Below are 22,578 nucleotides of genomic sequence, written 5' to 3' on the forward strand. Positions count from 1 at the left end.
GAGGATACCGACTGAGAAAATACGGATGCTGTTTATTAGTTTCTGAAGATTGAAAAGAGGACTTCCCTGACCGGGAATCGAACCTGGGCCGCGGCGGTGAGAGCGCCGAATCCTAGCCACTAGACCACCAGGGAAAAGTTGGGAACTTTTTGCCCACCAGGAACCAGATTTACTGAGAAAGCTCTGGAAAAATCAAAAAGCAAGTGCGCAAAATGCAAGCCACTAGACCACCAGGGAGGATATCGACCAAGAAAATACGAATGCTGTTTATTAGTTTCTGAAGATTGAAAAGAGGACTTCCCTGACCGGGAATCGAACCCGGGCCGCGGCGGTGAGAGCGCCGAATCCTAGCCACTAGACCACCAGGGAAAAGTTGGAAGCTTTTTGCCCACCAGAAACCAGATTTACTGAGAAAGCTCTGGAAATGTCAAACAGTAAGCGCGCAAAATGCAAGCCACTAGACCACCAGGGAGGATACCGACTGAGAAAATACGGATGCTGTTTATTAGTATCTGAAGATTGAAAAGAGGACTTCCCTGACCGGGAATCGAACCCGGGCCGCGGCGGTGAGAGCGCCGAATCCTAGCCACTAGACCACCAGGGAAAAGTTGGGAGCTTTTTGCCCACCAGAGAGCAGATTTACTGAGAAAGCTCTGGAAAAATCAAAAAGCAAGCGCGCAAAATGCAAGCCACTAGACCACCAGGGACTGAGAAAATACGGATGCTGTTTATTAGTTTCTGAAGAGTGAAAAGAGGACTTCCCTGACCGGGAATCGAACCCGGGCCGCGGCGGTGAGAATGCCGAATCCTAGCCACTAGACCACCAGGGAAGAGTTGGGAACTTTTTGCCCACCAGAGAGCAGATTTACTGAGAAAGCTCTGGAAACGTCAAAAAGCAAGCGCGCAAAATGCTAGCCACTAGACCACCAGGGAGGATACCGACTGAGAAAATACGGATGCTGTTTATTAGTTTCTGAAGATTGAAAAGAGGACTTCCCTGACCGGGAATCGAACCCGGGCCGCGGCGGTGAGAGCGCCGAATCCTAGCCACTAGACCACCAGGGAAGAGTTGGGAACTTGTTGCCCACCAGGAACCAGATTTACTGAGAAAGCTCTGGAAAAATCAAAAAGCAAGCGCGCAAAATGCAAGCCACTAGACCACCAGGGAGGATACCGACTGAGAAAATACGGATGCTGTTTATTAGTTTCTGAAGATTGAAAAGAGGACTTCCCTGACCGGGAATCGAACCCGGGCCGCGGCGGTGAGAGCGCCGAATCCTAGCCACTAGACCACCAGGGAAGAGTTGGGAACTTGTTGCCCACCAGAGAGCAGATTTACTGAGAAAGCTCTGGAAACGTCAAAAAGCAAGCGCGCAAAATGCTAGCCACTAGACCACCAGGGAGGATATCGACTGAGAAAATACGGATGCTGTTTATTAGTTTCTGAAGATTGAAAAGATGACTTCCCTGACCGGGAATCGAACCCGGGCCGCGGCGGTGAGAGCGCCGAATCCTAGCCACTAGACCACCAGGGAAGAGTTGGGAACTTGTTGCCCACCAGAGAGCAGATTTACTGAGAAAGCTCTGGAAACGTCAAAAAGCAAGCGCGCAAAATGCTAGCCACTAGACCACCAGGGAGGATACCGACTGAGAAAATACGGATGCTGTTTATTAGTTTCTGAAGAGTGAAAAGAGGACTTCCCTGACCGGGAATCGAACCCGGGCCGCGGCGGTGAGAACGCCGAATCCTAGCCACTAGACCACCAGGGAAGAGTTGGGAACTTTTTGCACACCAGAGAGCAGATTTACTGAGAAAGCTCTGGAAAAATCAAAAAGCAAGCGCGCAAAATGCAAGCCACTAGACCACCAGGGAGGATACCGACTGAGAAAATACGGATGCTGTTTATTAGTTTCTGAAGATTGAAAAGAGGACTTCCCTGACCGGGAATCGAACCCGGGCCGCGGCGGTGAGAGCGCCGAATCCTAGCCACTAGACCACCAGGGAAAAGTTGGGAACTTTTTGCCCACCAGGAACCAGATTTACTGAGAAAGCTCTGGAAAAATCAAAAAGCAAGCGCGCAAAATGCAAGCCACTAGACCACCAGGGAGGATACCGACTGAGAAAATACGGATGCTGTTTATTAGTTTCTGAAGATTGAAAAGAGGACTTCCCTGACCGGGAATCGAACCTGGGCCGCGGCGGTGAGAGCGCCGAATCCTAGCCACTAGACCACCAGGGAAAAGTTGGGAACTTTTTGCCCACCAGGAACCAGATTTACTGAGAAAGCTCTGGAAAAATCAAAAAGCAAGTGCGCAAAATGCAAGCCACTAGACCACCAGGGAGGATATCGACCAAGAAAATACGAATGCTGTTTATTAGTTTCTGAAGATTGAAAAGAGGACTTCCCTGACCGGGAATCGAACCCGGGCCGCGGCGGTGAGAGCGCCGAATCCTAGCCACTAGACCACCAGGGAAAAGTTGGAAGCTTTTTGCCCACCAGAAACCAGATTTACTGAGAAAGCTCTGGAAATGTCAAACAGTAAGCGCGCAAAATGCAAGCCACTAGACCACCAGGGAGGATACCGACTGAGAAAATACGGATGCTGTTTATTAGTATCTGAAGATTGAAAAGAGGACTTCCCTGACCGGGAATCGAACCCGGGCCGCGGCGGTGAGAGCGCCGAATCCTAGCCACTAGACCACCAGGGAAAAGTTGGGAGCTTTTTGCCCACCAGAGAGCAGATTTACTGAGAAAGCTCTGGAAAAATCAAAAAGCAAGCGCGCAAAATGCAAGCCACTAGACCACCAGGGACTGAGAAAATACGGATGCTGTTTATTAGTTTCTGAAGAGTGAAAAGAGGACTTCCCTGACCGGGAATCGAACCCGGGCCGCGGCGGTGAGAATGCCGAATCCTAGCCACTAGACCACCAGGGAAGAGTTGGGAACTTTTTGCACACCAGAGAGCAGATTTACTGAGAAAGCTCTGGAAACGTCAAAAAGCAAGCGCGCAAAATGCTAGCCACTAGACCACCAGGGAGGATACCGACTGAGAAAATACGGATGCTGTTTATTAGTTTCTGAAGATTGAAAAGAGGACTTCCCTGACCGGGAATCGAACCCGGGCCGCGGCGGTGAGAGCGCCGAATCCTAGCCACTAGACCACCAGGGAAAAGTTGGGAACTTTTTGCCCACCAGGAACCAGATTTACTGAGAAAGCTCTGGAAAAATCAAAAAGCAAGTGCGCAAAATGCAAGCCACTAGACCACCAGGGAGGATACCGACTGAGAAAATACGGATGCTGTTTATTAGTTTCTGAAGATTGAAAAGAGGACTTCCCTGACCGGGAATCGAACCCGGGCCGCGGCGGTGAGAGCGCCGAATCCTAGCCACTAGACCACCAGGGAAGAGTTGGGAACTTGTTGCCCACCAGAGAGCAGATTTACTGAGAAAGCTCTGGAAACGTCAAAAAGCAAGCGCGCAAAATGCTAGCCACTAGACCACCAGGGAGGATATCGACTGAGAAAATACGGATGCTGTTTATTAGTTTCTGAAGATTGAAAAGAGGACTTCCCTGACCGGGAATCGAACCCGGGCCGCGGCGGTGAGAGCGCCGAATCCTAGCCACTAGACCACCAGGGAAAAGTTGGGAGCTTTTTGCCCACCAGAGAGCAGATTTACTGAGAAAGCTCTGGAAAAGTCAACAAGTAGGCGCGCAAAATGCTAGCCACTAGACCACCAGGGAGGATACCGACTGAGAAAATACGGATGCTGTTTATTAGTATCTGAAGATTGAAAAGAGGACTTCCCTGACCGGGAATCGAACCCGGGCCGCGGCGGTGAGAGCGCCGAATCCTAGCCACTAGACCACCAGGGAAAAGTTGGGAACTTTTTGCCCACCAGGAACCAGATTTACTGAGAAAGCTCTGGAAAAATCAAAAAGCAAGTGCGCAAAATGCAAGCCACTAGACCACCAGGGAGGATACCGACTGAGAAAATACGGATGCTGTTTATTAGTTTCTGAAGATTGAAAATACGACTTCCCTGACCGGGAATCGAACCCGGGCCGCGGCGGTGAGAGCGCCGAATCCTAGCCACTAGACCACCAGGGAAAAGTTGGGAACTTTTTGCCCACCAGGAACCAGATTTACTGAGAAAGCTCTGGAAAAATCAAAAAGCAAGCGCGCAAAATGCAAGCCACTAGACCACCAGGGAGGATACCGACTGAGAAAATACGGATGCTGTTTATTAGTTTCTGAAGATTGAAAAGAGGACTTCCCTGACCGGGAATCGAACCTGGGCCGCGGCGGTGAGAGCGCCGAATCCTAGCCACTAGACCACCAGGGAAAAGTTGGGAACTTTTTGCCCACCAGGAACCAGATTTACTGAGAAAGCTCTGGAAAAATCAAAAAGCAAGTGCGCAAAATGCAAGCCACTAGACCACCAGGGAGGATATCGACCAAGAAAATACGAATGCTGTTTATTAGTTTCTGAAGATTGAAAAGAGGACTTCCCTGACCGGGAATCGAACCCGGGCCGCGGCGGTGAGAGCGCCGAATCCTAGCTACTAGACCACCAGGGAAAAGTTGGAAGCTTTTTGCCCACCAGAAACCAGATTTACTGAGAAAGCTCTGGAAATGTCAAACAGTAAGCGCGCAAAATGCAAGCCACTAGACCACCAGGGAGGATACCGACTGAGAAAATACGGATGCTGTTTATTAGTATCTGAAGATTGAAAAGAGGACTTCCCTGACCGGGAATCGAACCCGGGCCGCGGCGGTGAGAGCGCCGAATCCTAGCCACTAGACCACCAGGGAAAAGTTGGGAGCTTTTTGCCCACCAGAGAGCAGATTTACTGAGAAAGCTCTGGAAAAATCAAAAAGCAAGCGCGCAAAATGCAAGCCACTAGACCACCAGGGACTGAGAAAATACGGATGCTGTTTATTAGTTTCTGAAGAGTGAAAAGAGGACTTCCCTGACCGGGAATCGAACCCGGGCCGCGGCGGTGAGAATGCCGAATCCTAGCCACTAGACCACCAGGGAAGAGTTGGGAACTTTTTGCACACCAGAGAGCAGATTTACTGAGAAAGCTCTGGAAACGTCAAAAAGCAAGCGCGCAAAATGCTAGCCACTAGACCACCAGGGAGGATACCGACTGAGAAAATACGGATGCTGTTTATTAGTTTCTGAAGATTGAAAAGAGGACTTCCCTGACCGGGAATCGAACCCGGGCCGCGGCGGTGAGAGCGCCGAATCCTAGCCACTAGACCACCAGGGAAGAGTTGGGAACTTGTTGCCCACCAGGAACCAGATTTACTGAGAAAGCTCTGGAAAAATCAAAAAGCAAGCGCGCAAAATGCAAGCCACTAGACCACCAGGGAGGATACCGACTGAGAAAATACGGATGCTGTTTATTAGTTTCTGAAGATTGAAAAGAGGACTTCCCTGACCGGGAATCGAACCCGGGCCGCGGCGGTGAGAGCGCCGAATCCTAGCCACTAGACCACCAGGGAAGAGTTGGGAACTTGTTGCCCACCAGAGAGCAGATTTACTGAGAAAGCTCTGGAAACGTCAAAAAGCAAGCGCGCAAAATGCTAGCCACTAGACCACCAGGGAGGATATCGACTGAGAAAATACGGATGCTGTTTATTAGTTTCTGAAGATTGAAAAGATGACTTCCCTGACCGGGAATCGAACCCGGGCCGCGGCGGTGAGAGCGCCGAATCCTAGCCACTAGACCACCAGGGAAGAGTTGGGAACTTGTTGCCCACCAGAGAGCAGATTTACTGAGAAAGCTCTGGAAACGTCAAAAAGCAAGCGCGCAAAATGCTAGCCACTAGACCACCAGGGAGGATACCGACTGAGAAAATACGGATGCTGTTTATTAGTTTCTGAAGAGTGAAAAGAGGACTTCCCTGACCGGGAATCGAACCCGGGCCGCGGCGGTGAGAACGCCGAATCCTAGCCACTAGACCACCAGGGAAGAGTTGGGAACTTTTTGCACACCAGAGAGCAGATTTACTGAGAAAGCTCTGGAAACGTCAAAAAGCAAGCGCGCAAAATGCTAGCCACTAGACCACCAGGGAGGATACCGACTGAGAAAATACGAATGCAGTTTATTAGTATCTGAAGATTGAAAAGAGGACTTCCCTGACCGGGAATCGAACCCGGGCCGCGGCGGTGAGAGCGCCGAATCCTAGCCACTAGACCACCAGGGAAAAGTTGGGAACTTTTTGCCCACCAGGAACCAGATTTACTGAGAAAGCTCTGGAAAAATCAAAAAGCAAGTGCGCAAAATGCAAGCCACTAGACCACCAGGGAGGATATCGACCAAGAAAATACGAATGCTGTTTATTAGTTTCTGAAGATTGAAAAGAGGACTTCCCTGACCGGGAATCGAACCCGGGCCGCGGCGGTGAGAGCGCCGAATCCTAGCCACTAGACCACCAGGGAAAAGTTGGAAGCTTTTTGCCCACCAGAAACCAGATTTACTGAGAAAGCTCTGGAAATGTCAAACAGTAAGCGCGCAAAATGCAAGCCACTAGACCACCAGGGAGGATACCGACTGAGAAAATACGGATGCTGTTTATTAGTATCTGAAGATTGAAAAGAGGACTTCCCTGACCGGGAATCGAACCCGGGCCGCGGCGGTGAGAGCGCCGAATCCTAGCCACTAGACCACCAGGGAAAAGTTGGGAGCTTTTTGCCCACCAGAGAGCAGATTTACTGAGAAAGCTCTGGAAAAATCAAAAAGCAAGCGCGCAAAATGCAAGCCACTAGACCACCAGGGACTGAGAAAATACGGATGCTGTTTATTAGTTTCTGAAGAGTGAAAAGAGGACTTCCCTGACCGGGAATCGAACCCGGGCCGCGGCGGTGAGAATGCCGAATCCTAGCCACTAGACCACCAGGGAAGAGTTGGGAACTTTTTGCACACCAGAGAGCAGATTTACTGAGAAAGCTCTGGAAACGTCAAAAAGCAAGCGCGCAAAATGCTAGCCACTAGACCACCAGGGAGGATACCGACTGAGAAAATACGGATGCTGTTTATTAGTTTCTGAAGATTGAAAAGAGGACTTCCCTGACCGGGAATCGAACCCGGGCCGCGGCGGTGAGAGCGCCGAATCCTAGCCACTAGACCACCAGGGAAAAGTTGGGAACTTTTTGCCCACCAGGAACCAGATTTACTGAGAAAGCTCTGGAAAAATCAAAAAGCAAGTGCGCAAAATGCAAGCCACTAGACCACCAGGGAGGATACCGACTGAGAAAATACGGATGCTGTTTATTAGTTTCTGAAGATTGAAAAGAGGACTTCCCTGACCGGGAATCGAACCCGGGCCGCGGCGGTGAGAGCGCCGAATACTAGCCACTAGACCACCAGGGAAGAGTTGGGAACTTGTTGCCCACCAGAGAGCAGATTTACTGAGAAAGCTCTGGAAACGTCAAAAAGCAAGCGCGCAAAATGCTAGCCACTAGACCACCAGGGAGGATATCGACTGAGAAAATACGGATGCTGTTTATTAGTTTCTGAAGATTGAAAAGAGGACTTCCCTGACCGGGAATCGAACCCGGGCCGCGGCGGTGAGAGCGCCGAATCCTAGCCACTAGACCACCAGGGAAAAGTTGGGAGCTTTTTGCCCACCAGAGAGCAGATTTACTGAGAAAGCTCTGGAAAAGTCAACAAGTAGGCGCGCAAAATGCTAGCCACTAGACCACCAGGGAGGATACCGACTGAGAAAATACGGATGCTGTTTATTAGTATCTGAAGATTGAAAAGAGGACTTCCCTGACCGGGAATCGAACCCGGGCCGCGGCGGTGAGAGCGCCGAATCCTAGCCACTAGACCACCAGGGAAAAGTTGGGAGCTTTTTGCCCACCAGAGAGCAGATTTACTGAGAAAGCTCTGGAAAAATCAAAAAGCAAGCGCGCAAAATGCAAGCCACTAGGCCACCAGGGAGGATACCGACTGAGAAAATACGGATGCTGTTTATTAGTTTCTGAAGAGTGAAAAGAGGACTTCCCTGACCGGGAATCGAACCCGGGCCGCGGCGGTGAGAACGCCGAATCCTAGCCACTAGACCACCAGGGAAAAGTTGGGAACTTTTTGCCCACCAGGAACCAGATTTACTGAGAAAGCTCTGGAAAAATCAAAAAGCAAGTGCGCAAAATGCAAGCCACTAGACCACCAGGGAGGATACCGACTGAGAAAATACGGATGCTGTTTATTAGTTTCTGAAGATTGAAAATACGACTTCCCTGACCGGGAATCGAACCCGGGCCGCGGCGGTGAGAGCGCCGAATCCTAGCCACTAGACCACCAGGGAAAAGTTGGGAACTTTTTGCCCACCAGGAACCAGATTTACTGAGAAAGCTCTGGAAAAATCAAAAAGCAAGTGCGCAAAATGCAAGCCACTAGACCACCAGGGAGGATACCGACTGAGAAAATACGGATGCTGTTTATTAGTTTCTGAAGAGTGAAAAGAGGACTTCCCTGACCGGGAATCGAACCCGGGCCGCGGCGGTGAGAGCGCCGAATCCTAGCCACTAGACCACCAGGGAAAAGTTGGGAGCTTTTTGCCCACCAGAGAGCAGATTTACTGAGAAAGCTCTGGAAAAGTCAACAAGTAGGCGCGCAAAATGCAAGCCACTAGACCACCAGGGAGGATACCGACTGAGAAAATACGGATGCTGTTTATTAGTATCTGAAGATTGAAAAGAGGACTTCCCTGACCGGGAATCAAACCCGGGCCGCGGCGGTGAGAGCGCCGAATCCTAGCCACTAGACCACCAGGGAAAAGTTGGGAGCATTTGCCCACCAGAGAGCAGATTTACTGAGTAAGCTCTGGAAAAATCAAAAAGCAAGCGCGCAAAATGCAAGCCACTAGACCACCAGGGAGGATACCGACTGAGAAAATACGGATGCTGTTTATTAGTTTCTGAAGAGTGAAAAGAGGACTTCCCTGACCGGGAATCGAACCCGGGCCGCGGCGGTGAGAACGCCGAATCCTAGCCACTAGACCACCAGGGAAGAGTTGGGAACTTTTTGCACACCAGAGAGCAGATTTACTGAGAAAGCTCTGGAAACGTCAAAAAGCAAGCGCGCAAAATGCTAGCCACTAGACCACCAGGGAGGATATCGACTGAGAAAATACGGATGCTGTTTATTAGTTTCTGAAGATTGAAAAGAGGACTTCCCTGACCGGGAATCGAACCCGGGCCGCGGCGGTGAGAGCGCCGAATCCTAGCCACTAGACCACCAGGGAAAAGTTGGGAGCTTTTTGCCCACCAGAGAGCAGATTTACTGAGAAAGCTCTGGAAAAATCAAAAAGCAAGCGCGCAAAATGCAAGCCACTAGACCACCAGGGAGGATACCGACTGAGAAAATACGGATGCTGTTTATTAGTTTCTGAAGAGTGAAAAGGGGACTTCCCTGACCGGGAATCGAACCCGGGCCGCGGCGGTGAGAACGCCGAATCCTAGCCACTAGACCACCAGGGAAGAGTTGGGAACTTTTTGCACACCAGAGAGCAGATTTACTGAGAAAGCTCTGGAAACGTCAAAAAGCAAGCGCGCAAAATGCTAGCCACTAGACCACCAGGGAGGATACCGACTGAGAAAATACGAATGCAGTTTATTAGTATCTGAAGATTGAAAAGAGGACTTCCCTGACCGGGAATCGAACCCGGGCCGCGGCGGTGAGAGCGCCGAATCCTAGCCACTAGACCACCAGGGAAAAGTTGGGAGCTTTTTGCCCACCAGAGAGCAGATTTACTGAGAAAGCTCTGGAAAAATCAAAAAGCAAGCGCGCAAAATGCAAGCCACTAGGCCACCAGGGAGGATACCGACTGAGAAAATACGGATGCTGTTTATTAGTTTCTGAAGAGTGAAAAGAGGACTTCCCTGACCGGGAATCGAACCCGGGCCGCGGCGGTGAGAACGCCGAATCCTAGCCACTAGACCACCAGGGAAAAGTTGGGAACTTTTTGCCCACCAGGAACCAGATTTACTGAGAAAGCTCTGGAAAAATCAAAAAGCAAGTGCGCAAAATGCAAGCCACTAGACCACCAGGGAGGATACCGACTGAGAAAATACGGATGCTGTTTATTAGTTTCTGAAGATTGAAAATACGACTTCCCTGACCGGGAATCGAACCCGGGCCGCGGCGGTGAGAGCGCCGAATCCTAGCCACTAGACCACCAGGGAAAAGTTGGGAACTTTTTGCCCACCAGGAACCAGATTTACTGAGAAAGCTCTGGAAAAATCAAAAAGCAAGTGCGCAAAATGCAAGCCACTAGACCACCAGGGAGGATACCGACTGAGAAAATACGGATGCTGTTTATTAGTTTCTGAAGAGTGAAAAGAGGACTTCCCTGACCGGGAATCGAACCCGGGCCGCGGCGGTGAGAGCGCCGAATCCTAGCCACTAGACCACCAGGGAAAAGTTGGGAGCTTTTTGCCCACCAGAGAGCAGATTTACTGAGAAAGCTCTGGAAAAGTCAACAAGTAGGCGCGCAAAATGCAAGCCACTAGACCACCAGGGAGGATACCGACTGAGAAAATACGGATGCTGTTTATTAGTATCTGAAGATTGAAAAGAGGACTTCCCTGACCGGGAATCAAACCCGGGCCGCGGCGGTGAGAGCGCCGAATCCTAGCCACTAGACCACCAGGGAAAAGTTGGGAGCATTTGCCCACCAGAGAGCAGATTTACTGAGTAAGCTCTGGAAAAATCAAAAAGCAAGCGCGCAAAATGCAAGCCACTAGACCACCAGGGAGGATACCGACTGAGAAAATACGGATGCTGTTTATTAGTTTCTGAAGAGTGAAAAGAGGACTTCCCTGACCGGGAATCGAACCCGGGCCGCGGCGGTGAGAACGCCGAATCCTAGCCACTAGACCACCAGGGAAGAGTTGGGAACTTTTTGCACACCAGAGAGCAGATTTACTGAGAAAGCTCTGGAAACGTCAAAAAGCAAGCGCGCAAAATGCTAGCCACTAGACCACCAGGGAGGATATCGACTGAGAAAATACGGATGCTGTTTATTAGTTTCTGAAGATTGAAAAGAGGACTTCCCTGACCGGGAATCGAACCCGGGCCGCGGCGGTGAGAGCGCCGAATCCTAGCCACTAGACCACCAGGGAAAAGTTGGGAGCTTTTTGCCCACCAGAGAGCAGATTTACTGAGAAAGCTCTGGAAAAATCAAAAAGCAAGCGCGCAAAATGCAAGCCACTAGACCACCAGGGAGGATACCGACTGAGAAAATACGGATGCTGTTTATTAGTTTCTGAAGAGTGAAAAGGGGACTTCCCTGACCGGGAATCGAACCCGGGCCGCGGCGGTGAGAACGCCGAATCCTAGCCACTAGACCACCAGGGAAGAGTTGGGAACTTTTTGCACACCAGAGAGCAGATTTACTGAGAAAGCTCTGGAAACGTCAAAAAGCAAGCGCGCAAAATGCTAGCCACTAGACCACCAGGGAGGATACCGACTGAGAAAATACGAATGCAGTTTATTAGTATCTGAAGATTGAAAAGAGGACTTCCCTGACCGGGAATCGAACCCGGGCCGCGGCGGTGAGAGCGCCGAATCCTAGTCACTAGACCACCAGGGAAAAGTTGGGAGCTTTTTGCCCACCAGAAACCAGATTTACTGAGAAAGCTCTGGAAAAATCAAAAAGCAAGCGCGCAAAATGCAAGCCACTAGACCACCAGGGAGGATACCGACTGAGAAAATACGGATGCTGTTTATTAGTTTCTGAAGATTGAAAAGAGGACTTCCCTGACCGGGAATCGAACCCGGGCCGCGGCGGTGAGAGCGCCGAATCCTAGCCACTAGACCACCAGGGAAGAGTTGGGAACTTGTTGCCCACCAGAGAGCAGATTTACTGAGAAAGCTCTGGAAACGTCAAAAAGCAAGCGCGCAAAATGCTAGCCACTAGACCACCAGGGAGGATATCGACTGAGAAAATACGGATGCTGTTTATTAGTTTCTGAAGAGTGAAAAGAGGACTTCCCTGACCGGGAATCGAACCCGGGCCGCGGCGGTGAGAGCGCCGAATCCTAGCCACTAGACCACCAGGGAAAAGTTGGTAGCTTTTTGCCCACCAGAGAGCAGATTTACTGAGAAAGCTCTGGAAAAGTCAACAAGTAGGCGCGCAAAATGCAAGCCACTAGACCACCAGGGAGGATACCGACTGAGAAAATACGGATGCTGTTTATTAGTATCTGAAGATTGAAAAGAGGACTTCCCTGACCGGGAATCGAACCCGGGCCGCGGCGGTGAGAGCGCCGAATCCTAGCCACTAGACCACCAGGGAAAAGTTGGGAGCATTTGCCCACCAGAGAGCAGATTTACTGAGTAAGCTCTGGAAAAATCAAAAAGCAAGCGCGCAAAATGCAAGCCACTAGACCACCAGGGAGGATACCGACTGAGAAAATACGGATGCTGTTTATTAGTTTCTGAAGAGTGAAAAGAGGACTTCCCTGACCGGGAATCGAACCCGGGCCGCGGCGGTGAGAACGCCGAATCCTAGCCACTAGACCACCAGGGAAGAGTTGGGAACTTTTTGCACACCAGAGAGCAGATTTACTGAGAAAGCTCTGGAAACGTCAAAAAGCAAGCGCGCAAAATGCTAGCCACTAGACCACCAGGGAGGATATCGACTGAGAAAATACGGATGCTGTTTATTAGTTTCTGAAGATTGAAAAGAGGACTTCCCTGACCGGGAATCGAACCCGGGCCGCGGCGGTGAGAGCGCCGAATCCTAGCCACTAGACCACCAGGGAAAAGTTGGGAGCTTTTTGCCCACCAGAGAGCAGATTTACTGAGAAAGCTCTGGAAAAATCAAAAAGCAAGCGCGCAAAATGCAAGCCACTAGACCACCAGGGAGGATACCGACTGAGAAAATACGGATGCTGTTTATTAGTTTCTGAAGATTGAAAAAAGGACTTCCCTGATCGCGAATCGAACCCGGGCCGCGGCGGTGAGAGCGCCGAATCCTAGCCACTAGACCACCAGGGAAGAGTTGGGAACTTGTTGCCCACCAGAGAGCAGATTTACTGAGAAAGCTCTGGAAACGTCAAAAAGCAAGCGCGCAAAATGCTAGCCACTAGACCACCAGGGAGGATATCGACTGAGAAAATACGGATGCTGTTTATTAGTTTCTGAAGATTGAAAAGAGGACTTCCCTGACCGGGAATCGAACCCGGGCCGCGGCGGTGAGAGCGCCGAATCTTAGTCCTAGCCACTAGACCACCAGGGAGGATATCGACCAAGAAAATACGAATGCTGTTTATTAGTTTCTGAAGATTGAAAAGAGGACTTCCCTGACCGGGAATCGAACCCGGGCCGCGGCGGTGAGAGCGCCGAATCCTAGCCACTAGACCACCAGGGAAAAGTTGGGAGCTTTTTGCCCACCAGAGAGCAGATTTACTGAGAAAGCTCTGGAAAAATCAAAAAGCAAGCGCGCAAAATGCAAGCCACTAGACCACCAGGGAGGATACCGACTGAGAAAATACGGATGCTGTTTATTAGTTTCTGAAGAGTGAAAAGAGGACTTCCCTGACCGGGAATCGAACCCGGGCCGCGGCGGTGAGAGCGCCGAATCCTAGCCACTAGACCACCAGGGAAAAGTTGGGAACTTTTTGCCCACCAGGAACCAGATTTACTGAGAAAGCTCTGGAAAAATCAAAAAGCAAGTGCGCAAAATGCAAGCCACTAGACCACCAGGGAGGATACCGACTGAGAAAATACGGATGCTGTTTATTAGTTTCTGAAGATTGAAAAGAGGACTTCCCTGACCGGGAATCGAACCCGGGCCGCGGCGGTGAGAGCGCCGAATCCTAGCCACTAGACCACCAGGGAAGAGTTGGGAACTTGTTGCCCACCAGAGAGCAGATTTACTGAGAAAGCTCTGGAAACGTCAAAAAGCAAGCGCGCAAAATGCTAGCCACTAGACCACCAGGGAGGATATCGACTGAGAAAATACGGATGCTGTTTATTAGTTTCTGAAGAGTGAAAAGAGGACTTCCCTGACCGGGAATCGAACCCGGGCCGCGGCGGTGAGAGCGCCGAATCCTAGCCACTAGACCACCAGGGAAAAGTTGGGAGCTTTTTGCCCACCAGAGAGCAGATTTACTGAGAAAGCTCTGGAAAAGTCAACAAGTAGGCGCGCAAAATGCAAGCCACTAGACCACCAGGGAGGATACCGACTGAGAAAATACGGATGCTGTTTATTAGTATCTGAAGATTGAAAAGAGGACTTCCCTGACCGGGAATCGAACCCGGGCCGCGGCGGTGAGAACGCCGAATCCTAGCCACTAGACCACCAGGGAAGAGTTGGGAACTTTTTGCACACCAGAGAGCAGATTTACTGAGAAAGCTCTGGAAACGTCAAAAAGCAAGCGCGCAAAATGCTAGCCACTAGACCACCAGGGAGGATATCGACTGAGAAAATACGGATGCTGTTTATTAGTTTCTGAAGATTGAAAAGAGGACTTCCCTGACCGGGAATCGAACCCGGGCCGCGGCGGTGAGAGCGCCGAATCCTAGCCACTAGACCACCAGGGAAAAGTTGGGAGCTTTTTGCCCACCAGAGAGCAGATTTACTGAGAAAGCTCTGGAAAAATCAAAAAGCAAGCGCGCAAAATGCAAGCCACTAGACCACCAGGGAGGATACCGACTGAGAAAATACGGATGCTGTTTATTAGTTTCTGAAGAGTGAAAAGGGGACTTCCCTGACCGGGAATCGAACCCGGGCCGCGGCGGTGAGAACGCCGAATCCTAGCCACTAGACCACCAGGGAAGAGTTGGGAACTTTTTGCACACCAGAGAGCAGATTTACTGAGAAAGCTCTGGAAACGTCAAAAAGCAAGCGCGCAAAATGCTAGCCACTAGACCACCAGGGAGGATACCGACTGAGAAAATACGAATGCAGTTTATTAGTATCTGAAGATTGAAAAGAGGACTTCCCTGACCGGGAATCAAACCCGGGCCGCGGCGGTGAGAGCGCCGAATCCTAGCCACTAGACCACCAGGGAAAAGTTGGGAGCTTTTTGCCCACCAGAAACCAGATTTACTGAGAAAGCTCTGGAAACGTCAAAAAGCAAGCGCGCAAAATGCTAGCCACTAGACCACCAGGGAGGATACCGACTGAGAAAATACGAATGCAGTTTATTAGTATCTGAAGATTGAAAAGAGGACTTCCCTGACCGGGAATCAAACCCGGGCCGCGGCGGTGAGAGCGCCGAATCCTAGCCACTAGACCACCAGGGAAAAGTTGGGAGCTTTTTGCCCACCAGAAACCAGATTTACTGAGAAAGCTCTGGAAAAATCAAAAAGCAAGCGCGCAAAATGCAAGCCACTAGACCACCAGGGAGGATACCGACTGAGAAAATACGGATGCTGTTTATTAGTTTCTGAAGATTGAAAAGAGGACTTCCCTGACCGGAAATTGAACCCGGGCCGCGGCGGTGAGAGCGCCGAATCCTACCCACTAGACCACCAGGGAAAAGTTGGGAGCTTTTTGCCCACCAGAGAGCAGATTTACTGAGAAAGCTCTGGAAAAATCAAAAAGCAAGCGCGCAAAATGCAAGCCACTAGACCACCAGGGAGGATACCGACTGAGAAAATACGGATGCTGTTTATTAGTTTCTGAAGATTGAAAAAAGGACTTCCCTGATCGGGAATCGAACCCGGGCCGCGGCGGTGAGAGCGCCGAATCCTAGCCACTAGACCACCAGGGAAGAGTTGGGAACTTGTTGCCCACCAGAGAGCAGATTTACTGAGAAAGCTCTGGAAACGTCAAAAAGCAAGCGCGCAAAATGCTAGCCACTAGACCACCAGGGAGGATATCGACTGAGAAAATACGGATGCTGTTTATTAGTTTCTGAAGATTGAAAAGAGGACTTCCCTGACCGGGAATCGAACCCGGGCCGCGGCGGTGAGAGCGCCGAATCTTAGTCCTAGCCACTAGACCACCAGGGAGGATATCGACCAAGAAAATACGAATGCTGTTTATTAGTTTCTGAAGATTGAAAAGAGGACTTCCCTGACCGGGAATCGAACCCGGGCCGCGGCGGTGAGAGCGCCGAATCCTAGCCACTAGACCACCAGGGAAAAGTTGGGAGCTTTTTGCCCACCAGAAATCAGATTTACTGAGAAAGCTCTGGAAATGTCAAACAGTAAGCGCGCAAAATGCAAGCCACTAGACCACCAGGGAGGATACCGACTGAGAAAATACGGATGCTGTTTATTAGTATCTGAAGATTGATAAGAGGACTTCCCTGACCGGGAATCGAACCCGGGCCGCGGCGGTGAGAGCGCCGAATCCTAGCCACTAGACCACCAGGGAAAAGTTGGGAGCTTTTTGCCCACCAGAGAGCAGATTTACTGAGAAAGCTCTGGAAAAATCAAAAAGCAAGCGCGCAAAATGCAAGCCACTAGACCACCAGGGAGGATACCGACTGAGAAAATACGGATGCTGTTTATTAGTTTCTGAAGAGTGAAAAGAGGACTTCCCTGACCGGGAATCGAACCCGGGCCGCGGCGGTGAGAACGCCGAATCCTAGCCACTAGACCACCAGGGAAGAGTTGGGAACTTTTTGCACACCAGAGAGCAGATTTACTGAGAAAGCTCTGGAAACGTCAAAAAGCAAGCGCGCAAAATGCTAGCCACTAGACCACCAGGGAGGATACCGACTGAGAAAATACGAATGCAGTTTATTAGTATCTGAAGATTGAAAAGAGGACTTCCCTGACCGGGAATCGAACCCGGGCCGCGGCGGTGAGAGCGCCGAATCCTAGTCACTAGACCACCAGGGAAAAGTTGGGAGCTTTTTGCCCACCAGAAACCAGATTTACTGAGAAAGCTCTGGAAAAATCAAAAAGCAAGCGCGCAAAATGCAAGCCACTAGACCACCAGGGAGGATACCGACTGAGAAAATACGGATGCTGTTTATTAGTTTCTGAAGATTGAAAAGAGGACTTACCTGACCGGGAATCGAACCCGGGCCGCGGCGGTGAGAGCGCCGAATCCTAGCCACTAGACCACCAGGGAAGAGTTGGGAACTTGTTGCCCACCAGAGAGCAGATTTACTGAGAAAGCTCTGGAAACGTCAAAAAGCAAGCGCGCAAAATGCTAGCCACTAGACCACCAGGTAGGATACCGACTGAGAAAATACGGATGCTGTTTATTAGTTTCTGAAGAGTGAAAAGAGGACTTCCCTGACCGGGAATCGAACCCGGGCCGCGGCGGTGAGAACGCCGAATCCTAGCCACTAGACCACCAGGGAAAAGTTGGGAACTTTTTGCCCACCAGGAACCAGATTTACTGAGAAAGCTCTGGAAAAATCAAAAAGCAAGTGCGCAAAATGCAAGCCACTAGACCACCAGGGAGGATACCGACTGAGAAAATACGGATGCTGTTTATTAGTTTCTGAAGATTGAAAAGAGGACTTCCCTGACCGGGAATCGAACCCGGGCCGCGGCGGTGAGAGCGCCGAATCCTAGCCACTAGACCACCAGGGAAGAGTTGGGAACTTGTTGCCCACCAGAGAGCAGATTTACTGAGAAAGCTCTGGAAACGTCAAAAAGCAAGCGCGCAAAATGCTAGCCACTAGACCACCAGGGAGGATATCGACTGAGAAAATACGGATGCTGTTTATTAGTTTCTGAAGATTGAAAAGAGGACTTCCCTGACCGGGAATCGAACCCGGGCCGCGGCGGTGAGAGCGCCGAATCCTAGCCACTAGACCACCAGGGAAAAGTTGGGAGCTTTTTGCCCACCAGAGAGCAGATTTACTGAGAAAGCTCTGGAAAAATCAAAAAGCAAGCGCGCAAAATGCAAGCCACTAGACCACCAGGGAGGATACCGACTGAGAAAATACGGATGCTGTTTATTAGTTTCTGAAGATTGAAAAGAGGACTTCCCTGACCGGGAATCGAACCCGGGCCGCGGCGGTGAGAACGCCGAATCCTAGCCACTAGACCACCAGGGAAGAGTTGGGAACTTTTTGCACACCAGAGATCAGATTTACTGAGAAAGCTCTGGAAACGTCAAAAAGCAAGCGCGCAAAATGCTAGCCACTAGACCACCAGGGAGGATACCGACTGAGAAAATACGAATGCAGTTTATTAGTATCTGAAGATTGAAAAGAGGACTTCCCTGACCGGGAATCGAACCCGGGCCGCGGCGGTGAGAACGCCGAATCCTAGCCACTAGACCACCAGGGAAGAGTTGGGAACTTTTTGCACACCAGAGAGCAGATTTACTGAGAAAGCTCTGGAAACGTCAAAAAGCAAGCGCGCAAAATGCTAGCCACTAGACCACCAGGGAGGATACCGACTGAGAAAATACGAATGCAGTTTATTAGTATCTGAAGATTGAAAAGAGGACTTCCCTGACCGGGAATCGAACCCGGGCCGCGGCAGTGAGAGCGCCGAATCCTAGCCACTAGACCACCAGGGAAAAGTTGGGAACTTTTTGCCCACCAGGAACCAGATTTACTGAGAAAGCTCTGGAAAAATCAAAAAGCAAGTGCGCAAAATGCAAGCCACTAGACCACCAGGGAGGATACCGACTGAGAAAATACGGATGCTGTTTATTAGTTTCTGAAGAGTGAAAAGAGGACTTCCCTGACCGGGAATCAAACCCGGGCCGCGGCGGTGAGAACGCCGAATCCTAGCCACTAGACCACCAGGGAAGAGTTGGGAACTTTTTGCACACCAGAGAGCAGATTTACTGAGAAAGCTCTGGAAACGTCAAAAAGCAAGCGCGCAAAATGCAAGCCACTAGACCACCAGGGAGGATACCGACTGAGAAAATACGAATGCAGTTTATTAGTATCTGAAGATTGAAAAGAGGACTTCCCTGACCGGGAATCGAACCCGGGCCGCGGCGGTGAGAGCGCCGAATCCTAGCCACTAGACAACCAGGGAAAAGTTGGGAGCTTTTTGCCCACCAGAGAGCAGATTTACTGAGAAAGCTCTGGAAAAATCAAAAAGCAAGCGCGCAAAATGCAAGCCACTAGACCACCAGGGAGGATACCGACTGAGAAAATACGGATGCTGTTTATTAGTTTCTGAAGATTGAAAAGAGGACTTCCCTGACCGGGAATCGAACCCGGGCCGCGGCGGTGAGAGCGCCGAATCCTAGCCACTAGACCACCAGGGAAAAGTTGGGAACTTTTTGCCCACCAGGAACCAGATTTACTGAGAAAGCTCTGGAAAAATCAAAAAGCAAGTGCGCAAAATGCAAGCCACTAGACCACCAGGGAGGATACCGACTGAGAAAATACGGATGCTGTTTATTAGTTTCTGAAGATTGAAAAGAGGACTTCCCTGACCGGGAATCGAACCCGGGCCGCGGCGGTGAGAGCGCCGAATCCTAGCCACTAGACCACCAGGGAAGAGTTGGGAACTTGTTACCCACCAGAGAGCAGATTTACTGAGAAAGCTCTGGAAACGTCAAAAAGCAAGTGCGCAAAATGCTAGCCACTAGACCACCAGGGAGGATATCGACTGAGAAAATACGGATGCTGTTTATTAGTTTCTGAAGATTGAAAAGAGGACTTCCCTGACCGGGAATCGAACACGGGCCGCGGCGGTGAGAGCGCCGAATCCTAGCCACTAGACAACCAGGGAAAAGTTGGGAGCTTTTTGCCCACCAGAGAGCAGATTTACTGAGAAAGCTCTGGAAAAATCAAAAAGCAAGCGCGCAAAATGCAAGCCACTAGACCACCAGGGAGGATACCGACTGAGAAAATACGGATGCTGTTTATTAGTTTCTGAAGATTGAAAATAGGACTTCCCTGACCGGGAATCGAACCCGGGCCGCGGCGGTGAGAGCGCCGAATCCTAGCCACTAGACCACCAGGGAAAAGTTGGGAACTTTTTGCCCACCAGGAACCAGATTTACTGAGAAAGCTCTGGAAAAATCAAAAAGCAAGTGCGCAAAATGCAAGCCACTAGACCACCAGGGAGGATACCGACTGAGAAAATACGGATGCTGTTTATTAGTTTCTGAAGATTGAAAAGAGGACTTCCCTGACCGGGAATCGAACCCGGGCCGCGGCGGTGAGAGCGCCGAATCCTAGCCACTAGACCACCAGGGAAAAGTTGGGAGCTTTTTGCCCACCAGAAACCAGATTTACTGAGAAAGCTCTGGAAATGTCAAACAGTAAGCGCGCAAAATGCAAGCCACTAGACCACCAGGGAGGATACCGACTGAGAAAATACGGATGCTGTTTATTAGTATCTGAAGATTGAAAAGAGGACTTCCCTGACCGGGAATCGAACCCGGGCCGCGGCGGTGAGAGCGCCGAATCCTAGCCACTAGACCACCAGGGAAAAGTTGGGAGCTTTTTGCCCACCAGAGAGCAGATTTACTGAGAAAGCTCTGGAAAAATCAAAAAGCAAGCGCGCAAAATGCAAGCTACTAGACCACCAGGGAGGATACCGACTGAGAAAATACGGATGCTGTTTATTAGTTTCTGAAGAGTGAAAAGAGGACTTCCCTGACCGGGAATCGAACCCAGGCCGCGGCGGTGAGAACGCCGAATCCTAGCCACTAGACCACCAGGGAAGAGTTGGGAACTTTTTGCCCACCAGAGAGCAGATTTACTGAGAAAGCTCTGGAAAAGTCAACAAGTAGGCGCGCAAAATGCAAGCCACTAGACCACCAGGGAGGATACCGACTGAGAAAATACGGATGCTGTTTATTAGTATCTGAAGATTGAAAAGAGGACTTCCCTGACCGGGAATCAAACCCGGGCCGCGGCGGTGAGAACGCCGAATCTTAGTCCTAGCCACTAGACCACCAGGGAGGATATCGACCAAGAAAATACGAATGCAGTTTATTAGTATCTGAAGATTGAAAAGAGGACTTCCCTGACCGGGAATCGAACCCGGGCCGCGGCGGTGAGAGCGCCGAATCCTAGCCACTAGACAACCAGGGAAAAGTTGGGAGCTTTTTGCCCACCAGAGAGCAGATTTACTGAGAAAGCTCTGGAAAAATCAAAAAGCAAGCGCGCAAAATGCAAGCCACTAGACCACCAGGGAGGATACCGACTGAGAAAATACGGATGCTGTTTATTAGTTTCTGAAGAGTGAAAAGAGGACTTCCCTGACCGGGAATCGAACCCGGGCCGCGGCGGTGAGAACGCCGAATCCTAGCCACTAGACCACCAGGGAAGAGTTGGGAACTTTTTGCACACCAGAGAGCAGATTTACTGAGAAAGCTCTGGAAACGTCAAAAAGCAAGCGCGCAAAATGCTAGCCACTAGACCACCAGGGAGGATACCGACTGAGAAAATACGAATGCAGTTTATTAGTATCTGAAGATTGAAAAGAGGACTTCCCTGACCGGGAACCGAACCCGGGCCGCGGCGGTGAGAGCGCCGAATCCTAGCCACTAGACAACCAGGGAAAAGTTGGGAGCTTTTTGCCCACCAGAGAGCAGATTTACTGAGAAAGCTCTGGAAAAATCAAAAAGCAAGCGCGCAAAATGCAAGCCACTAGACCACCAGGGAGGATACCGACTGAGAAAATACGGATGCTGTTTATTAGTTTCTGAAGATTGAAAAGAGGACTTCCCTGACCGGGAATCGAACCCGGGCCGCGGCGGTGAGAGCGCCGAATCCTAGCCACTAGACCACCAGGGAAAAGTTGGGAACTTTTTGCCCACCAGGAACCAGATTTACTGAGAAAGCTCTGGAAAAATCAAAAAGCAAGTGCGCAAAATGCAAGCCACTAGACCACCAGGGAGGATACCGACTGAGAAAATACGGATGCTGTTTATTAGTTTCTGAAGATTGAAAAGAGGACTTCCCTGACCGGGAATCGAACCCGGGCCGCGGCGGTGAGAGCGCCGAATCCTAGCCACTAGACCACCAGGGAAGAGTTGGGAACTTGTTGCCCACCAGAGAGCAGATTTACTGAGAAAGCTCTGGAAACGTCAAAAAGCAAGCGCGCAAAATGCTAGCCACTAGACCACCAGGGAGGATATCGACGGAGAAAATACGGATGCTGTTTATTAGTTTCTGAAGATTGAAAAGAGGACTTCCCTGACCGGGAATCGAACCCGGGCTGTGGCGGTGAGAGCGCCGAATCCTAGCCACTAGACCACCAGGGAAAAGTTGGGAGCTTTTTGCCCACCAGAGAGCAGATTTACTGAGAAAGCTCTGGAAAAGTCAACAAGTAGGCGCGCAAAATGCAAGCCACTAGTCCACCAGGGAGGATACCCACTGAGAAAATACGGATGCTGTTTATTAGTTTCTATAGAGTGAAAAGAGGACTTCCCTGACCGGGAATCGAACCCGGGCCGCGGCGGTGAGAACGCCGAATCCTAGCCACTAGACCACCAGGGAAAAGTTGGGAGCTTTTTGCCCACCAGAGAGCAGATTTACTGAGAAAGCTCTGGAAAAATCAAAAAGCAAGCGCGCAAAATGCTAGCCACTAGACCACCAGGGAGGATACCGACTGAGAAAATACGGATGCTGTTTATTAGTTTCTGAAGATTGAAAAGAGGACTTACCTGACCGGGAATCGAACCCGGGCCGCGGCGGTGAGAGCGCCGAATCC

The 22,578-nt window shown here is 50.5% G+C and overlaps 74 non-coding genes across 74 annotated transcripts; all 74 read right to left on the reverse strand.

Moving 5' to 3' along the window:
* Nucleotides 1-297: 297 nt before the first annotated feature.
* Nucleotides 298-369, reverse strand: TRNAE-CUC (transfer RNA glutamic acid (anticodon CUC)). Its single transcript has one exon. It is a non-coding gene; the product is annotated as a tRNA-Glu (tRNA).
* A 163-nt stretch (nt 370-532) lies between these two features.
* On the reverse strand, nt 533-604 carry TRNAE-CUC (transfer RNA glutamic acid (anticodon CUC)). Its single transcript has one exon. It is a non-coding gene; the product is annotated as a tRNA-Glu (tRNA).
* A 389-nt stretch (nt 605-993) lies between these two features.
* On the reverse strand, nt 994-1,065 carry TRNAE-CUC (transfer RNA glutamic acid (anticodon CUC)). Its single transcript has one exon. It is a non-coding gene; the product is annotated as a tRNA-Glu (tRNA).
* A 163-nt stretch (nt 1,066-1,228) lies between these two features.
* On the reverse strand, nt 1,229-1,300 carry TRNAE-CUC (transfer RNA glutamic acid (anticodon CUC)). Its single transcript has one exon. It is a non-coding gene; the product is annotated as a tRNA-Glu (tRNA).
* A 163-nt stretch (nt 1,301-1,463) lies between these two features.
* Nucleotides 1,464-1,535, reverse strand: TRNAE-CUC (transfer RNA glutamic acid (anticodon CUC)). The gene has a single exon. It is a non-coding gene; the product is annotated as a tRNA-Glu (tRNA).
* A 163-nt stretch (nt 1,536-1,698) lies between these two features.
* TRNAE-CUC (transfer RNA glutamic acid (anticodon CUC)) lies at nt 1,699-1,770 on the reverse strand. Its single transcript has one exon. It is a non-coding gene; the product is annotated as a tRNA-Glu (tRNA).
* Nucleotides 1,771-1,933: 163 nt separating this feature from the next.
* On the reverse strand, nt 1,934-2,005 carry TRNAE-CUC (transfer RNA glutamic acid (anticodon CUC)). Its single transcript has one exon. It is a non-coding gene; the product is annotated as a tRNA-Glu (tRNA).
* Nucleotides 2,006-2,403: 398 nt separating this feature from the next.
* On the reverse strand, nt 2,404-2,475 carry TRNAE-CUC (transfer RNA glutamic acid (anticodon CUC)). Its single transcript has one exon. It is a non-coding gene; the product is annotated as a tRNA-Glu (tRNA).
* Nucleotides 2,476-2,638: 163 nt separating this feature from the next.
* On the reverse strand, nt 2,639-2,710 carry TRNAE-CUC (transfer RNA glutamic acid (anticodon CUC)). The gene has a single exon. It is a non-coding gene; the product is annotated as a tRNA-Glu (tRNA).
* Nucleotides 2,711-3,099: 389 nt separating this feature from the next.
* Nucleotides 3,100-3,171, reverse strand: TRNAE-CUC (transfer RNA glutamic acid (anticodon CUC)). Its single transcript has one exon. It is a non-coding gene; the product is annotated as a tRNA-Glu (tRNA).
* A 163-nt stretch (nt 3,172-3,334) lies between these two features.
* Nucleotides 3,335-3,406, reverse strand: TRNAE-CUC (transfer RNA glutamic acid (anticodon CUC)). Its single transcript has one exon. It is a non-coding gene; the product is annotated as a tRNA-Glu (tRNA).
* Nucleotides 3,407-3,569: 163 nt separating this feature from the next.
* TRNAE-CUC (transfer RNA glutamic acid (anticodon CUC)) lies at nt 3,570-3,641 on the reverse strand. The gene has a single exon. It is a non-coding gene; the product is annotated as a tRNA-Glu (tRNA).
* Nucleotides 3,642-3,804: 163 nt separating this feature from the next.
* TRNAE-CUC (transfer RNA glutamic acid (anticodon CUC)) lies at nt 3,805-3,876 on the reverse strand. The gene has a single exon. It is a non-coding gene; the product is annotated as a tRNA-Glu (tRNA).
* Nucleotides 3,877-4,039: 163 nt separating this feature from the next.
* Nucleotides 4,040-4,111, reverse strand: TRNAE-CUC (transfer RNA glutamic acid (anticodon CUC)). The gene has a single exon. It is a non-coding gene; the product is annotated as a tRNA-Glu (tRNA).
* A 398-nt stretch (nt 4,112-4,509) lies between these two features.
* Nucleotides 4,510-4,581, reverse strand: TRNAE-CUC (transfer RNA glutamic acid (anticodon CUC)). Its single transcript has one exon. It is a non-coding gene; the product is annotated as a tRNA-Glu (tRNA).
* Nucleotides 4,582-4,744: 163 nt separating this feature from the next.
* On the reverse strand, nt 4,745-4,816 carry TRNAE-CUC (transfer RNA glutamic acid (anticodon CUC)). Its single transcript has one exon. It is a non-coding gene; the product is annotated as a tRNA-Glu (tRNA).
* Nucleotides 4,817-5,205: 389 nt separating this feature from the next.
* On the reverse strand, nt 5,206-5,277 carry TRNAE-CUC (transfer RNA glutamic acid (anticodon CUC)). Its single transcript has one exon. It is a non-coding gene; the product is annotated as a tRNA-Glu (tRNA).
* Nucleotides 5,278-5,440: 163 nt separating this feature from the next.
* TRNAE-CUC (transfer RNA glutamic acid (anticodon CUC)) lies at nt 5,441-5,512 on the reverse strand. Its single transcript has one exon. It is a non-coding gene; the product is annotated as a tRNA-Glu (tRNA).
* A 163-nt stretch (nt 5,513-5,675) lies between these two features.
* Nucleotides 5,676-5,747, reverse strand: TRNAE-CUC (transfer RNA glutamic acid (anticodon CUC)). Its single transcript has one exon. It is a non-coding gene; the product is annotated as a tRNA-Glu (tRNA).
* A 163-nt stretch (nt 5,748-5,910) lies between these two features.
* Nucleotides 5,911-5,982, reverse strand: TRNAE-CUC (transfer RNA glutamic acid (anticodon CUC)). The gene has a single exon. It is a non-coding gene; the product is annotated as a tRNA-Glu (tRNA).
* Nucleotides 5,983-6,145: 163 nt separating this feature from the next.
* TRNAE-CUC (transfer RNA glutamic acid (anticodon CUC)) lies at nt 6,146-6,217 on the reverse strand. The gene has a single exon. It is a non-coding gene; the product is annotated as a tRNA-Glu (tRNA).
* A 163-nt stretch (nt 6,218-6,380) lies between these two features.
* TRNAE-CUC (transfer RNA glutamic acid (anticodon CUC)) lies at nt 6,381-6,452 on the reverse strand. Its single transcript has one exon. It is a non-coding gene; the product is annotated as a tRNA-Glu (tRNA).
* Nucleotides 6,453-6,615: 163 nt separating this feature from the next.
* TRNAE-CUC (transfer RNA glutamic acid (anticodon CUC)) lies at nt 6,616-6,687 on the reverse strand. Its single transcript has one exon. It is a non-coding gene; the product is annotated as a tRNA-Glu (tRNA).
* Nucleotides 6,688-7,076: 389 nt separating this feature from the next.
* On the reverse strand, nt 7,077-7,148 carry TRNAE-CUC (transfer RNA glutamic acid (anticodon CUC)). The gene has a single exon. It is a non-coding gene; the product is annotated as a tRNA-Glu (tRNA).
* A 398-nt stretch (nt 7,149-7,546) lies between these two features.
* Nucleotides 7,547-7,618, reverse strand: TRNAE-CUC (transfer RNA glutamic acid (anticodon CUC)). Its single transcript has one exon. It is a non-coding gene; the product is annotated as a tRNA-Glu (tRNA).
* Nucleotides 7,619-7,781: 163 nt separating this feature from the next.
* TRNAE-CUC (transfer RNA glutamic acid (anticodon CUC)) lies at nt 7,782-7,853 on the reverse strand. Its single transcript has one exon. It is a non-coding gene; the product is annotated as a tRNA-Glu (tRNA).
* A 163-nt stretch (nt 7,854-8,016) lies between these two features.
* TRNAE-CUC (transfer RNA glutamic acid (anticodon CUC)) lies at nt 8,017-8,088 on the reverse strand. The gene has a single exon. It is a non-coding gene; the product is annotated as a tRNA-Glu (tRNA).
* A 163-nt stretch (nt 8,089-8,251) lies between these two features.
* TRNAE-CUC (transfer RNA glutamic acid (anticodon CUC)) lies at nt 8,252-8,323 on the reverse strand. Its single transcript has one exon. It is a non-coding gene; the product is annotated as a tRNA-Glu (tRNA).
* A 163-nt stretch (nt 8,324-8,486) lies between these two features.
* TRNAE-CUC (transfer RNA glutamic acid (anticodon CUC)) lies at nt 8,487-8,558 on the reverse strand. The gene has a single exon. It is a non-coding gene; the product is annotated as a tRNA-Glu (tRNA).
* A 163-nt stretch (nt 8,559-8,721) lies between these two features.
* TRNAE-CUC (transfer RNA glutamic acid (anticodon CUC)) lies at nt 8,722-8,793 on the reverse strand. Its single transcript has one exon. It is a non-coding gene; the product is annotated as a tRNA-Glu (tRNA).
* A 162-nt stretch (nt 8,794-8,955) lies between these two features.
* TRNAE-CUC (transfer RNA glutamic acid (anticodon CUC)) lies at nt 8,956-9,027 on the reverse strand. Its single transcript has one exon. It is a non-coding gene; the product is annotated as a tRNA-Glu (tRNA).
* A 163-nt stretch (nt 9,028-9,190) lies between these two features.
* TRNAE-CUC (transfer RNA glutamic acid (anticodon CUC)) lies at nt 9,191-9,262 on the reverse strand. The gene has a single exon. It is a non-coding gene; the product is annotated as a tRNA-Glu (tRNA).
* Nucleotides 9,263-9,425: 163 nt separating this feature from the next.
* TRNAE-CUC (transfer RNA glutamic acid (anticodon CUC)) lies at nt 9,426-9,497 on the reverse strand. Its single transcript has one exon. It is a non-coding gene; the product is annotated as a tRNA-Glu (tRNA).
* Nucleotides 9,498-9,660: 163 nt separating this feature from the next.
* On the reverse strand, nt 9,661-9,732 carry TRNAE-CUC (transfer RNA glutamic acid (anticodon CUC)). Its single transcript has one exon. It is a non-coding gene; the product is annotated as a tRNA-Glu (tRNA).
* A 163-nt stretch (nt 9,733-9,895) lies between these two features.
* TRNAE-CUC (transfer RNA glutamic acid (anticodon CUC)) lies at nt 9,896-9,967 on the reverse strand. Its single transcript has one exon. It is a non-coding gene; the product is annotated as a tRNA-Glu (tRNA).
* A 163-nt stretch (nt 9,968-10,130) lies between these two features.
* Nucleotides 10,131-10,202, reverse strand: TRNAE-CUC (transfer RNA glutamic acid (anticodon CUC)). Its single transcript has one exon. It is a non-coding gene; the product is annotated as a tRNA-Glu (tRNA).
* Nucleotides 10,203-10,365: 163 nt separating this feature from the next.
* On the reverse strand, nt 10,366-10,437 carry TRNAE-CUC (transfer RNA glutamic acid (anticodon CUC)). Its single transcript has one exon. It is a non-coding gene; the product is annotated as a tRNA-Glu (tRNA).
* A 163-nt stretch (nt 10,438-10,600) lies between these two features.
* Nucleotides 10,601-10,672, reverse strand: TRNAE-CUC (transfer RNA glutamic acid (anticodon CUC)). The gene has a single exon. It is a non-coding gene; the product is annotated as a tRNA-Glu (tRNA).
* A 162-nt stretch (nt 10,673-10,834) lies between these two features.
* TRNAE-CUC (transfer RNA glutamic acid (anticodon CUC)) lies at nt 10,835-10,906 on the reverse strand. Its single transcript has one exon. It is a non-coding gene; the product is annotated as a tRNA-Glu (tRNA).
* Nucleotides 10,907-11,069: 163 nt separating this feature from the next.
* TRNAE-CUC (transfer RNA glutamic acid (anticodon CUC)) lies at nt 11,070-11,141 on the reverse strand. Its single transcript has one exon. It is a non-coding gene; the product is annotated as a tRNA-Glu (tRNA).
* A 163-nt stretch (nt 11,142-11,304) lies between these two features.
* Nucleotides 11,305-11,376, reverse strand: TRNAE-CUC (transfer RNA glutamic acid (anticodon CUC)). The gene has a single exon. It is a non-coding gene; the product is annotated as a tRNA-Glu (tRNA).
* Nucleotides 11,377-11,774: 398 nt separating this feature from the next.
* Nucleotides 11,775-11,846, reverse strand: TRNAE-CUC (transfer RNA glutamic acid (anticodon CUC)). The gene has a single exon. It is a non-coding gene; the product is annotated as a tRNA-Glu (tRNA).
* Nucleotides 11,847-12,009: 163 nt separating this feature from the next.
* Nucleotides 12,010-12,081, reverse strand: TRNAE-CUC (transfer RNA glutamic acid (anticodon CUC)). Its single transcript has one exon. It is a non-coding gene; the product is annotated as a tRNA-Glu (tRNA).
* Nucleotides 12,082-12,244: 163 nt separating this feature from the next.
* TRNAE-CUC (transfer RNA glutamic acid (anticodon CUC)) lies at nt 12,245-12,316 on the reverse strand. Its single transcript has one exon. It is a non-coding gene; the product is annotated as a tRNA-Glu (tRNA).
* A 162-nt stretch (nt 12,317-12,478) lies between these two features.
* TRNAE-CUC (transfer RNA glutamic acid (anticodon CUC)) lies at nt 12,479-12,550 on the reverse strand. Its single transcript has one exon. It is a non-coding gene; the product is annotated as a tRNA-Glu (tRNA).
* Nucleotides 12,551-12,713: 163 nt separating this feature from the next.
* On the reverse strand, nt 12,714-12,785 carry TRNAE-CUC (transfer RNA glutamic acid (anticodon CUC)). The gene has a single exon. It is a non-coding gene; the product is annotated as a tRNA-Glu (tRNA).
* Nucleotides 12,786-13,321: 536 nt separating this feature from the next.
* On the reverse strand, nt 13,322-13,393 carry TRNAE-CUC (transfer RNA glutamic acid (anticodon CUC)). The gene has a single exon. It is a non-coding gene; the product is annotated as a tRNA-Glu (tRNA).
* A 163-nt stretch (nt 13,394-13,556) lies between these two features.
* On the reverse strand, nt 13,557-13,628 carry TRNAE-CUC (transfer RNA glutamic acid (anticodon CUC)). The gene has a single exon. It is a non-coding gene; the product is annotated as a tRNA-Glu (tRNA).
* A 163-nt stretch (nt 13,629-13,791) lies between these two features.
* TRNAE-CUC (transfer RNA glutamic acid (anticodon CUC)) lies at nt 13,792-13,863 on the reverse strand. Its single transcript has one exon. It is a non-coding gene; the product is annotated as a tRNA-Glu (tRNA).
* Nucleotides 13,864-14,026: 163 nt separating this feature from the next.
* TRNAE-CUC (transfer RNA glutamic acid (anticodon CUC)) lies at nt 14,027-14,098 on the reverse strand. The gene has a single exon. It is a non-coding gene; the product is annotated as a tRNA-Glu (tRNA).
* A 163-nt stretch (nt 14,099-14,261) lies between these two features.
* Nucleotides 14,262-14,333, reverse strand: TRNAE-CUC (transfer RNA glutamic acid (anticodon CUC)). The gene has a single exon. It is a non-coding gene; the product is annotated as a tRNA-Glu (tRNA).
* A 163-nt stretch (nt 14,334-14,496) lies between these two features.
* On the reverse strand, nt 14,497-14,568 carry TRNAE-CUC (transfer RNA glutamic acid (anticodon CUC)). Its single transcript has one exon. It is a non-coding gene; the product is annotated as a tRNA-Glu (tRNA).
* Nucleotides 14,569-14,731: 163 nt separating this feature from the next.
* Nucleotides 14,732-14,803, reverse strand: TRNAE-CUC (transfer RNA glutamic acid (anticodon CUC)). The gene has a single exon. It is a non-coding gene; the product is annotated as a tRNA-Glu (tRNA).
* A 163-nt stretch (nt 14,804-14,966) lies between these two features.
* On the reverse strand, nt 14,967-15,038 carry TRNAE-CUC (transfer RNA glutamic acid (anticodon CUC)). The gene has a single exon. It is a non-coding gene; the product is annotated as a tRNA-Glu (tRNA).
* A 163-nt stretch (nt 15,039-15,201) lies between these two features.
* TRNAE-CUC (transfer RNA glutamic acid (anticodon CUC)) lies at nt 15,202-15,273 on the reverse strand. The gene has a single exon. It is a non-coding gene; the product is annotated as a tRNA-Glu (tRNA).
* A 771-nt stretch (nt 15,274-16,044) lies between these two features.
* On the reverse strand, nt 16,045-16,116 carry TRNAE-CUC (transfer RNA glutamic acid (anticodon CUC)). Its single transcript has one exon. It is a non-coding gene; the product is annotated as a tRNA-Glu (tRNA).
* A 163-nt stretch (nt 16,117-16,279) lies between these two features.
* Nucleotides 16,280-16,351, reverse strand: TRNAE-CUC (transfer RNA glutamic acid (anticodon CUC)). Its single transcript has one exon. It is a non-coding gene; the product is annotated as a tRNA-Glu (tRNA).
* Nucleotides 16,352-16,514: 163 nt separating this feature from the next.
* On the reverse strand, nt 16,515-16,586 carry TRNAE-CUC (transfer RNA glutamic acid (anticodon CUC)). Its single transcript has one exon. It is a non-coding gene; the product is annotated as a tRNA-Glu (tRNA).
* A 633-nt stretch (nt 16,587-17,219) lies between these two features.
* On the reverse strand, nt 17,220-17,291 carry TRNAE-CUC (transfer RNA glutamic acid (anticodon CUC)). The gene has a single exon. It is a non-coding gene; the product is annotated as a tRNA-Glu (tRNA).
* A 163-nt stretch (nt 17,292-17,454) lies between these two features.
* On the reverse strand, nt 17,455-17,526 carry TRNAE-CUC (transfer RNA glutamic acid (anticodon CUC)). Its single transcript has one exon. It is a non-coding gene; the product is annotated as a tRNA-Glu (tRNA).
* A 163-nt stretch (nt 17,527-17,689) lies between these two features.
* TRNAE-CUC (transfer RNA glutamic acid (anticodon CUC)) lies at nt 17,690-17,761 on the reverse strand. The gene has a single exon. It is a non-coding gene; the product is annotated as a tRNA-Glu (tRNA).
* A 163-nt stretch (nt 17,762-17,924) lies between these two features.
* TRNAE-CUC (transfer RNA glutamic acid (anticodon CUC)) lies at nt 17,925-17,996 on the reverse strand. Its single transcript has one exon. It is a non-coding gene; the product is annotated as a tRNA-Glu (tRNA).
* A 163-nt stretch (nt 17,997-18,159) lies between these two features.
* TRNAE-CUC (transfer RNA glutamic acid (anticodon CUC)) lies at nt 18,160-18,231 on the reverse strand. Its single transcript has one exon. It is a non-coding gene; the product is annotated as a tRNA-Glu (tRNA).
* Nucleotides 18,232-18,394: 163 nt separating this feature from the next.
* On the reverse strand, nt 18,395-18,466 carry TRNAE-CUC (transfer RNA glutamic acid (anticodon CUC)). The gene has a single exon. It is a non-coding gene; the product is annotated as a tRNA-Glu (tRNA).
* Nucleotides 18,467-19,099: 633 nt separating this feature from the next.
* On the reverse strand, nt 19,100-19,171 carry TRNAE-CUC (transfer RNA glutamic acid (anticodon CUC)). Its single transcript has one exon. It is a non-coding gene; the product is annotated as a tRNA-Glu (tRNA).
* A 163-nt stretch (nt 19,172-19,334) lies between these two features.
* TRNAE-CUC (transfer RNA glutamic acid (anticodon CUC)) lies at nt 19,335-19,406 on the reverse strand. Its single transcript has one exon. It is a non-coding gene; the product is annotated as a tRNA-Glu (tRNA).
* A 398-nt stretch (nt 19,407-19,804) lies between these two features.
* On the reverse strand, nt 19,805-19,876 carry TRNAE-CUC (transfer RNA glutamic acid (anticodon CUC)). The gene has a single exon. It is a non-coding gene; the product is annotated as a tRNA-Glu (tRNA).
* Nucleotides 19,877-20,039: 163 nt separating this feature from the next.
* TRNAE-CUC (transfer RNA glutamic acid (anticodon CUC)) lies at nt 20,040-20,111 on the reverse strand. Its single transcript has one exon. It is a non-coding gene; the product is annotated as a tRNA-Glu (tRNA).
* A 163-nt stretch (nt 20,112-20,274) lies between these two features.
* Nucleotides 20,275-20,346, reverse strand: TRNAE-CUC (transfer RNA glutamic acid (anticodon CUC)). The gene has a single exon. It is a non-coding gene; the product is annotated as a tRNA-Glu (tRNA).
* A 163-nt stretch (nt 20,347-20,509) lies between these two features.
* Nucleotides 20,510-20,581, reverse strand: TRNAE-CUC (transfer RNA glutamic acid (anticodon CUC)). Its single transcript has one exon. It is a non-coding gene; the product is annotated as a tRNA-Glu (tRNA).
* A 536-nt stretch (nt 20,582-21,117) lies between these two features.
* TRNAE-CUC (transfer RNA glutamic acid (anticodon CUC)) lies at nt 21,118-21,189 on the reverse strand. Its single transcript has one exon. It is a non-coding gene; the product is annotated as a tRNA-Glu (tRNA).
* A 398-nt stretch (nt 21,190-21,587) lies between these two features.
* TRNAE-CUC (transfer RNA glutamic acid (anticodon CUC)) lies at nt 21,588-21,659 on the reverse strand. The gene has a single exon. It is a non-coding gene; the product is annotated as a tRNA-Glu (tRNA).
* Nucleotides 21,660-21,822: 163 nt separating this feature from the next.
* On the reverse strand, nt 21,823-21,894 carry TRNAE-CUC (transfer RNA glutamic acid (anticodon CUC)). The gene has a single exon. It is a non-coding gene; the product is annotated as a tRNA-Glu (tRNA).
* A 398-nt stretch (nt 21,895-22,292) lies between these two features.
* TRNAE-CUC (transfer RNA glutamic acid (anticodon CUC)) lies at nt 22,293-22,364 on the reverse strand. Its single transcript has one exon. It is a non-coding gene; the product is annotated as a tRNA-Glu (tRNA).
* Nucleotides 22,365-22,578: the final 214 nt, after the last annotated feature.

The sequence above is a fragment of the Hyla sarda genome, unplaced genomic scaffold (genome assembly GCF_029499605.1).
Source record: "Hyla sarda isolate aHylSar1 unplaced genomic scaffold, aHylSar1.hap1 scaffold_490, whole genome shotgun sequence".
NCBI lineage: Eukaryota > Metazoa > Chordata > Amphibia > Anura > Hylidae > Hyla > Hyla sarda.